This window comes from Dermacentor albipictus, chromosome 9 (assembly GCF_038994185.2).
Source record: "Dermacentor albipictus isolate Rhodes 1998 colony chromosome 9, USDA_Dalb.pri_finalv2, whole genome shotgun sequence".
Classification (NCBI taxonomy): domain Eukaryota; kingdom Metazoa; phylum Arthropoda; class Arachnida; order Ixodida; family Ixodidae; genus Dermacentor; species Dermacentor albipictus.
This window is the reverse complement of record NC_091829.1, coordinates 111,263,894-111,274,843: the sequence shown is the minus strand read 5'-3', so window position 1 is coordinate 111,274,843 and position 10,950 is coordinate 111,263,894. Positions and strand designations below refer to the sequence as shown.

The 10,950-nt window shown below is 48.3% G+C and overlaps 1 long non-coding RNA gene across 2 annotated transcripts in view; it reads left to right on the top strand.

Annotated features, from left to right (window-relative positions):
• LOC139049624 (uncharacterized) overlaps positions 1-10,950 on the top strand; it is an 81,469-nt gene that overhangs the window by 60,796 nt on the left and 9,723 nt on the right. The gene's annotated exons all lie outside the window — the stretch shown is intronic.

Genomic DNA, 10,950 nt, shown 5'->3' with positions numbered 1-10,950 from the left:
TTTCTGCCAGCCCTCGACGAGCTAATGATATAGTAGCCGACTGTGCCAAAGAGCCCATCTGCCCTTTCAAACTATGGTGTAACGAAATATTTGCCCATGAAAAATGCTACAGCTACGATTGGGGTACTCACGCAGTCTTTGAATTAGGAGCAACTGGGTGCGCAGCTAACGCCTCTATTTTTTTACATGGCTGCTTTGCTCCGGTCGCGCACTGGCTGCCTTAGGAAGCTATGAGAAGGCGATGGGTCGCGGCACTAGCACTAATGTTAGCAACCTCGGGATGCTTTCAACAAACATTCGTAGCTTTATGTGTGTAAAAGTTGAAATGTGTGCGGTAATTACGAATACTAATGCTGATGATGTCCCAATAACAGAAACATGTCTTTCTGAGAAATATTTCTGAGATGTCACAGTCGGTAATGTGGAAAGAAGACGACGCTGATGGTGGTCTTAGAGACGACGAAGAAGTGTTTAAGAGTATCGATGCTCTACGCTTGTTGGCTCAGCCATTAAAAGCCACTTGTAAATAGACGAACGCTTCTTCCTTCCCGTAACAATATAAAAAAATAACTGTCGTGTGGTGAAAAAAGAAAGTATTGAATATTTGGCTCCGATAAGTATAACCTACGCCGTGGTGGTGTTCTGGCAGTTCCCGAAGTTATTGAAAGCTACGCTATTGCGTGTACAGCCGCGGCCACGTCTTTGTAGAGCACGCGAGCAGACGGCCTTGCTCTGCGGGGCGACACCGCGCGACAGTTGCGGCATTTGACGCACTGTGCCCAGGAGCATGCGCGGCCTAATAGACTTGCAGGTCGGCTCACGCTGCTTTAAACCAGAAATTATGTTAGTAAACGCACGTGTTTTGCCGGTTGTGCGCATTACCCGAGGGTGCCATCTTACTACGCGTGATGACAAGGGAATTGCGCACGTGGGTGATAGCGTGTGCGATTCTGTCAGGGCACTTGATATGAAAAACTATGTCTTCACCAATCCCAGATAATGTTATCGACCAATGAAATGACAACATCGCACGCATGCTGCCTATATTAGACATAGAAGTCAAACCTTTTAGCAGAATTTATTCGCACTGGCTCCCCGACGCACAGCGGATGAGCGACGCACAATTGCTATTATGGGGCGCACAATGACGCTGTTGTTGGCGTCATCATTTTTTCGTATCACCGCGTAATCGGAACGGCCAGAAAGCACGCATAGTTTGTCGTCAGAGTCGAGCGCGTGTTATCAGCTGAAACGCGTAATCTTTTGGCATGGCGATACCGAGAGCGCCCTGAGGAAGCGTACATATTCGGTTAAACAACTGCCCGTTTTAATGTTGCCACTCGTGCAATGCAGTTCTGCATGTATATTAGGCCGCGCATGCTCCTGGGCACAGCGCGTCAGACCCCGCAACTGCCGCACGGTGTCGCCCCGCAGAGCAAGGCCATCTGCTCGCGCGCTCTACACAGACGTGGCCGCGGCTGTACGGTTTATATTGAAAGCAGTGTGATGTTTCCTCAACATGAGTTTCGACAAAATCGTCTTCAGTGTGTGTCCCTCTTTGATGTTACTTCGTGATGACGTTCATGATTGTCTTAAGCAGATGACTGGTTCGGTTTTAATCTATTTGAATATATTATAAGTCTAACATGGGACCTAAGCAAGAAACATGAACAGAACTAACAAATCAGTACATGACTACATTCATACATTAGCACTTTATGATATATCATAGCAAAATAATGTTTATCTCTTAAATACAAAAAAGCATTATAGTGTAATGAAACGAGAACAAAGTAACCCATAAAGAATTGAAAGTAACATATTAGTATTTCAAAGTACAAAAATAATCCATATGTTACAAGCGGTTAAAAATAAATCGTCAGTTTCCCCATTACGTCAGCAGGAAGACGTTTCAATTCGTGGGCAGTTGACAAAAAAATACGAGTGTTCCCAACAAGCCTTTCTTAATTGTTTTTCCCTCACGTGTCTGTTATGCTTAATGGAGGTAGTCCGCATCATTTATGCCGCCACTGTAGGCAGCCTTTTCTACCACTACGAAATCTTTCAGTAGCCTGGTAAACAGGATACGCCTGTTCAAAAGCGAAGCTTTTTTGGGGATGGCAGCGGGGGGAGAGGGGGGGGGGGGGGGCTCGCCGGGCTTTGTGAACATGAGTGCTGCAGCATGGCGGTTGCCTTTGTGAGTAGCCCAACCAATTCCGGAGATTTACGCACGCTGCGTGCGCTGATGCGTGCCTACCACCGTCACTCGATGGAGCTCGCCTTTTCACTCAGCCACGCAGTAGACCTTTAGAGCACTGTTGGGAAAAAATACAGGCAAGAGGTTGATATGGCAGGATCTCCTAAAGTCATGGCGAGAGGTACAAGTTAGGGCTACGTTGAAGTACATTGGGCCTCGTTTGGAGTCAGGGAAGTGGGGAGGAAGATTTCGAACGAAAAACGAAGAATATTGAGATGTATACGAAAATGCTAGATAAAAACAGGTATAGTGCAGCAGATTAAGTCAAGCCGGTTAGGTGACTATTTTTCTGCTCCCCGTTTCAAAGGGGATGCCATTACATCATCATCATCGTCATCATCATTAGCTAAAATAAAATAAAAGGAAAGTCAAATGCAGCAATAATGAAACATGGGACACTTGGGGCTACAGTAAATATGACGGTGTACCTGTCATTCGTAAAGGAGTCCGTGTGCCACCGCTGACTGTATTAAATGCAATTTTGTCCTAAATTCCTATATATTATCGGGGTTAGAAGTTAACCAAAGATCGGTGTGCCGGTTGGCTTTGGGAACCCACAGAAAAATCATCGATGAGACAATGAAAGGCCAGAAGAGTTGGCACTCATTTGAAGTCAGAGAAGCAAAGAGCAACATTAATTTTAAAGAAAGGCTCAACAACGTGGATCAGGAGAAATGGGCTGCTAAAGTGCGCAAGTATTTTTAACACAGAGTGGAGGAAGAGCTTAGGGAAGTTGGTATCTAGGTACAGGGTAATTGAAAGGATTGCTGTGGTGTCATGAGCTATTTTGACTAGGATTTCTCTACCCGGTTTGGTTACAGAAAGTCTTGTCAACTGAGCCCGTTCATGAGCTTCCGCGATTTCCTTAAGTGTATTTGTACCCCCAATTGCAGCAGGAGCTCTGTCCCGGTGCTCTTGTGAATTCCCAGCGCTAGTTTTACTAGCTTCCTCAGTTGCACATTGAGTTTGTCCTTCTCCGCTACCTTCTCTCTGTACATAGCCGCCTCGCGGCATAGTGGCATAGCGCAAAGGCGTGTGTTAGCTTCAGGAGATTTTCTTCCTTAAGCCCGTATTGTTTGTTTGCTACGCGTCGTATGAGATTCAAGGCATTATTCGACTTTGTCACGTTCATCTCCACTGTCGCGGCGTTAGAGCCGTTGCTCTCAATGAGCATGCCGAGGGCTCTGCTTTTGCTGACCTGCGGAATAGTTCCTGCGTCTTTATTTTTCTGAGACTAATGGCGTGTGTGTCTGATTTCTCTCTTTGGCTTGGGACCGCTTCTAGATGGTTTGTAGACGAGGAGCTCAGACTTTGCGGGCGAACATTACAGGCCCGTGAAAGCGAGGTATTCTTATATCGCGTCAATCGCTTGCTGTAGAGCGTTCGCAATTGATCCCAGGCTACCTCAGTGGATCCAGAGCGTTACGTCATCTGCGTATGGGATGTATTCGACGTTCCCTATTTGATCCAGTCTCTTGCCTATTCCAGCTAGCGCAAGGTTAAAAACCGTCGGAGAGATGACAGAACCTTGGCGGGTGCCCTTGCGGCCCAGTTTGTATTTCTGGGACTTGATTTCCTCTAGACGGAGGGTGGCCGTTCTGTCGCTCAGGAACGAGTTTGTATAAGCGTAGAGTGTAGCGCCGAGGTCGAGGTTGGATATCGTGTCGAGTATGTAGTCATGTGATAAGTCAGTTTGGAACGTTGCAGACGAAAATGAGATTGGCGTTGTGTCGCGGTTGGCCGAGTTACCCGTTTTTGTGGGGTATGCAGCGTTCGTGATGAGCGTAAGGTCAAGTTCATCGGCGTCATTTAGTAAGTCCTTGCCATTGGCCCTGCTGGCGACGTATCCCCATGCCGTGTTAGGGGCATTGAAACTCCCGTCCACGATCATGGGGTTTTCGCGGGCATGGCTGCGGGCGACCTGGAATATTTGCCTCAATTATTCTGCTCTGTGCTTGGGGCTGCGGTAAACGTTTAGGATGAATATGCTCTTGGCGTTCTTGGATCTGAGGAAGACTTCCGTGAGAATGAATTCGCAGTTGCTCCGGTCGTGATTAATGCTGTGTGTAGTGTGGGCTAGCTTTTTGCTGACCAACGTGGCAATACCTCTGCACTTGTGTCGCGGTGTCGTAGCGATCACGTCATAACTGGATAGCGAGTGTGAAGAGGTATTTGTCTCCTGTAGGAGAATGACTTGGGGTTTGTCTTTTTTGGCTCGGATGTATTGTTGCAGGCAGGCCTTTTTGCGGATGCAGCGTCTACAATTCCATTGCCAAAGGCAAATGGTTCAGTTTCCACAGCCATCTTTGTTGTTGGCGTTGGGTGACCTTTGTGAGGCCACGTTGTTGCTCTCTATCGAGCGACAACGCCCGAGGTAGCTTGGTAATAGTAGATTGTGACATCACAGACGGATGGTCTGCCATTTCTAGCGCGCTTAGCCTTGACCCGTCGCTGTTGACAGTTTCCATTATGTGGTTGACTTGTAGCGTTATCCTCACGTAACCTTCCTTGAGGGTTCCTACTGTCGTCGCAAGTTTGTCTTGCCCTTCCTCCAGTGACGTGACGGTAGTTGCAAGCCCGCCGAGCAGTTCCTTTATTTCCTTAATGTCGCTGTCCGTGCTCGAGGGATTTGTTTGTCGCGGCTTTTCTCTTATGCAGATTGCGCGTGGATTCCGGGACCGGTACCTCAACTACCATGCGTTCTGGGGCGCGATCGGAGATATTTTGTTCGATACGCGTTCTGTTCAGTTGCTGCAACGTCACAAAATTGCAGTATGCAAAATTTGTGACAGCAGCGCGGAGAGAGCAGCCAATCAGGAAGCGGTCACCTCCCCTGAAGTTTACCCCCGTCGTTTGTCGTCTGCTTGCAAACAGTATACTACAAAGCCAAATGTTTCTCGTCTTCCAAATGAATGAAATCTTTATCTAAAAAAATGTATTTTTTCTTCTCAAGCCCAAACACGTTTTCAAATAGTACTACGTGTGATTACTGCAGTTTATAACTATTAGGTTCTTTGCGTCGTCCCTAGGTGGTGTCGCGCACAGCGAGAAGGAAAAAGAAAAAAAAAACGACGGGAAGAATGGCGCCATTTTCAAGGGGCAGCGACAACATCCCAGTGGCTCGCTGGCACCGATGATGTTGTCGATTTCTCTGTACAACCAACGAATTATTTGTTTCGAGAAAGAAAAACGACGCCGGAATTCACTTTCTGTCATTTCTTCAAACGCGTTTCGCACCGCCACCCGCTCTCCTCCTTCCTCTAGAAACGCCGGCGCAACAACCTAAGTTTCCAACGGAAGCGCCATTTTCTAGAATTAAACTATGGATCGGATTCAAACGTGCCATTCCGCAGCCGAAAAGGCCGCCTGTTTGATCCAATCCAATCCACCAGACGCGCCATGCGAAGCCGTATGATAACTCCAAACTTCTCAACTCCCGTCGCGTTCGGACGAAATGCTCGGTAGGCGGATGATTGACAGGAGCGTGTCGACATTTTGACATCACCAAAAACAGGGCGGCGCCCCGCGGCTGGCGACGTCGGCGCGGAGTAGGCCAATCGCGCGCGCCGGTTACCGAACGAACGCGTCGAACAACCATCTCCGATCGCACCCCTGATGTGGTTTCGGTCTCATTAGAGTCGGATGGTGGTGGCATTTTGACTGGTCTGATTTCCTCGACAAGTTGTTTGATTGTTTGCCTTAACTTTTTGTTTTGTGTTCTGGTCTTTTAATCGTATTTGCTATTTCTACTTGCTGTGGCCGTGCCGTCGGACTCACCTGGCTAGCAGCCTGCTGTTGGTGCTGCTGAGCTCGTTCGGCCCATGTCAACCGGTCATCACCGCCAACTCGCGGACCGTGACGTGGGCTGGGGGCGAATCGTATCTTTGACGTGGACCTCTGGCTCAGGTTTCTGGAGTGCCCTCCGGACCGTGACGACGGGTGACCGCGGTTCCTCGATATTGAGTGTCCCCGCTCGCCGGACAAGCGAGCATCTGCGTTGGCGGCCACGTTGTCGTTGATGGCGCTACTCTCGCCGTTCTTGAACGGCGGCAAGTCTTGCTGACTCAGGGCAATTGGTCCTGATCTCGTGGTGCTTTTGCTTGTGTTTGCTGGGATTCTTCTCTCAACTCGTCTTCTTCGGATGACGTAGTTGAATAGGAAGCGGTTCGTGCATTCCAGGCTGGCCGTGACGTGATTTCCCTCGCAGAGCGCGCACTTGATCGAGGAGCACACATGGTGTGCGTTAGGGTCAGCTAGTCCACAGCCTTTGCAAATGGCATCATCGGGCGAGGGGAATACGTCGGCACGGTGGCCGAATCTGAAGCACAGATGGCACATGGCCATCTGCTTGCGGTAAAGGGAGCACTTGATGAGCGCGTTATCGTATCTGACATAGTTCGGGACACGAAAGCCGTCGAAGGCAATGAAGACCGTGCCAGTTTCCTTGATTCTCTTTGCCGCCAGTGCGAGCGGGTTGCGTGGGTCGACGACCCTGCGGTTTATAGAGTCCTGCGTCTCATCGAGTGGGACTCCACTTATAACGCCTTCGCGCGTTCCGTATGGCGCCGTCCTATATGCAGTGGTCTCAAACGTTTGTTCTATGGAAATGCTGCGGACCCAGAGGTATTTCGCTGCATTCGCTTCGGACGGTGCGCTGACCACCATGATGTTTTGCTTCGAATTGGGGCATATCATGTTCTCGCTTCGCTCGTTAGGTTTGGTGCAAGCAGCCATGCAAATCGCTTTGGTGACCGTATGTTCGCCTACCTTGGCTATGTTTATTACGCCACGTATTCGAATCACGATCTTGATGTCATCTTGAGGCAGTGCGGGCATCTTGCTTGCTTTGATCACGGAGTTTCTCGCTGTTGAGACGGTTGCGTTCGTATTTCCTCCCTTTCGCTGGAGGTTAGCGAGGTTGAGCTGGCTCAATGCAGTCTTGATTACTGATGGGCGCGGCGCCATGATAGTCCAGCCGGCGTCTGTGGTGAAGTTGTATGGGCTCATGTGCTGGCCTTTGACTTCGTATGCCATCACTGTAGGGTTGTTCTTGAGTTGAAGGCTCATTTTTTGTGATCGCTGGAGGCCCCCGCAGCCGTGGTGGGCGCGCGGAGGTCTGAGGTCGACGAGAGGTGAAATCGCTTGTAAAGAAGTCGGGAGGTCACGCACTTGCCCAAATGTAGTCTCCCCAGGTGGAGAAGAACTTCAAGAATCCGATTCCGAGTAGAATGAGGTTAAGCCCAGGATGCGAAGCATACTAGCCTTTATTCTAGTTGTTATGCGTTGCATATTGCAATCACTCAGTTCAGCCCTTGGGCGCGGCCGGGCAGCCACCATTTAACCACGTGACGTGACGTCACGAGAGCCGGAGGAAAAGCTGGGCCCCAACTTGCGCGCGGCCGCAGCCACCACCTGACTCCCGCTCCTCCCGCTAGGGGCGCTGCGCCGGCGCGTGACGCCACGGTCACGCGCCGGCGAGCGCGGGACCGTGACAGATGGTCACCTTCTGGCGAGCGCACGAGCTGAGACCCGGCTATGTAGCTACGCGGCCGCAAGCGAGCGCACAAGTTGAGCCTCCGCTTTTGCAGCTGATATAACGTCGTATGGTAACTACGCTAAAAGATATGCTAGCTTCGCATAAAAGGCACAAAACTGTCCAAAAGGCACGTTTAAATTGGCGAGAAAGCGGGAGCCAGCGCGGACGCGTCCGCAGCAAGCACTTACTTTCTCTTCCTTCCGCTCTGGAGGCGTTCATTGAATGGTGCTCGGCAGTAGTTGGCGTCGGCATAAAAAAAAAGCATGCGTACGGTTTTAACATAGCGGCGTCAGCATTTCCATTCCACCATCATGACACATCAGGGGCACACTGTCATTAGAGCCGAAGAATACACACACAACCCTACGTGTATCGCTCATCACCACGGCAGTCACTCTGGTAATCTTCATATTTTTCTGACAAATGCATCGTCATTGTATGATTAATGAGAAAATCAGAACAGTCTCCTTGAACCAATTCGGTAGTAGCGAAAGAATCTTATCTCAATATCTGCCATGCAAAGCAACTAACGACCACGAGCACGATGTTGGAACTCATATTTGGCAAGAACGGGCTTTTCGAGAGCCGAAAAAAAAAAACACAATTTCGACGCCAACCCCTCTTTGCAAAAAAAAATTGCTTTGCGTGAATGTCACCGCGCACGTGTCATGTTGTGATACTTGAGGTGACCCAAGTTGAAGTCAAAGAAGGTTCATCCAAGAGCGGCAAATGCCTGTTTGGCCCTCGGGCACATATCCACTGGCACACACCAAGCGGCCCCATGGATACATAACCAGTGGTATAATAAGAAGCCAACAAACACTGACACCAAGGACAGCATAGGAGAAATTACTTGTGCTTAATAAATGATATAAAGAGACGATAAATTATTGGAAATTAAAATGGGTGAAAAAAGAACTTGCCGCAGGTGGGTTCCGAACCCCCAACCTTCGCAGTTCGCGTGCGATGCTTGGCATCGCACGCTGTAAGAGAACAAGAATGCTTGGCGTCAGTATTTGCCGTTAGGAAGTTTCGCTGTTACCCCACCTGTGGCAAGTTGTCTTTTCATCCACTTTCATTCCCATTAGGTTATCGTTTGTTTATTTTATTTATTAAGCACAAGTAATTTCCCCTTGGTGGGTACGTCGGTTAACCCCCTTCCTTCTCGTTTATTACGTAACGAGGGTCTCAAATCCGGCAACATCGATACCTTCAGGTAGCATGTGTGGGTGTATTAACCAATTGCCTCCACCCAAAAAGATCATGTTCTCGTGACGCCTGCGGCAAAGAGGACGTTCCACATCCGCCGCCAAAGTCTGTGAGTGGTGGCGCTGGCTAACACTCCGAGGGTTCTGCTGGGACACATAAATACCCAAGAAAGTGGATGGGGAAATGGTGCCGCGGTAGTTCAATTGGTAGAACATCGCAAGTGAAATGCGAAGGTTGTGAGTTCGGTTCCCGCCTGCGGCAAGCTGTTTTTTCATCCACTTTAGTTTCCATGGATTTATCGTTTCTTTATTTCATTTATTAGGCACACGTAATTTCCCCTCTCTTGTCCTTGGTGCCAGTGTTTGTAGGCTTATGATATCAGTAATAAAAATGGCGATAATGGCAACCTGCTGTTCATGATCTGAGAATGCCTGCCAAACGCACCCCAGCCCATTCTTATTCTTCTGATTATTTCCGTCTCATGATCCGGATCCGCCGTCACTACCTGCCCTAAGTAGATGTATTCCCTTACGTCTTCCAGTGCCTCACTGCCTATTGTAAATTGCTGTTCTCTTCCGAGACTGTTAAAAATTACTTTAGTTTTCTGCAGATTAATTTTTAGACCCACTCTTCTGCTTTGCCTCTCCAGGACAGTGAGCATGCATTGCATTTGGTCCCCTGAGTTACTAAGCAAGGCAATATCATCAGCGAATCGCAAGTTACTAAGGTATTCTCCATTAACTTTTATCCCCAATTCTTTTCAATCCAGGTCTCTGAATACCTCCTGTAAACACGCTGTGAATAGCATTGGAGAGATCGTATCTCCTTGCCTGACGCCTTTCTTTATTGGGATTTTGTTGCTTGCTTTATGGAGGACTACGGTGGCTGTAGAGCCACTATAGATATCTCTCAGTATTTTTACATACGGCTCGTCTACACCCTGATTCCTTAATGCCTTCACGACTGCTGAGGTTTCGACAAAATCAAACGCTTTCTCGTAATCAATGAAAGCTATATATAAGGGTTGGTTATATTCTGCTCATTTCTCTATCACCTGATTGATAGTGTGAATATGATCTATTGCTGAGTAGCCTTTACGGAATCCTGCCTGGTCCTTTGCTTGACAGAAGTCTAAGGTGTTCCTGATTTTATTTTCGATTACCTTAGTAAATAGTTTGTAGGCAACGGACAGTAGGCTGATCGGTCTATAATTTTTCAAGTCTTGGGCGTCCCCTTTCTTATGGATTAGGATTATGTTAGCGTTCTTACAAGAATACCGTACGCTCGATGTCATGAGACTTGGACCGATTTGGTATGAAGGTATAACTCGATTCCGCTGTTACTTGCCGTGCTTTCAAAGCACGTAGCTTCGCTCGTTGATACCAAGCGCGAAGCGCAGTTTTCAAAATGGAGTCGGCACTTCACAAGCTATCTCGTTATTCCCGTCGCTAGGAATCCAGGGACGCTTGTGATAATTTGCTCGCCATAGCGAACTTCGATGTCAACAAACATAATTTTAAAATCTTGAAGCGAAATAACGCGCGGACAATTGTGCGCACATATGCTGCATCTCTTTAAATTGTTTCGTTATTTTTCTACGCCGCTACTCTTCTCATCGTGAACTATATTCACACTCAACAAAATCTGTCCGAGGTAAATTTTTGATTTCGCTTTGAAATGGTAAACATGTGCGGGAAGTATACGTGACGCATTTAACACCGGGAGCGTTCACAACATGTTTTCCTCGAAACGTCAAAGCTGAAACGTTTAAGTGCTTCGGTGTTACTCATTCTTCAGTCGTTCCGGCGTCTCACTACGTCAAATGGAAACTCGAAGAAGAATGTCATCTCTGTGATGACGTTCGTCTTGATGCTGCCTTTTTGAGCGCCGCTGCGCTTAGATTCCACCAAAGGCTTTTGCTCAAATAATTGCAGAAGAGAGCGAATAC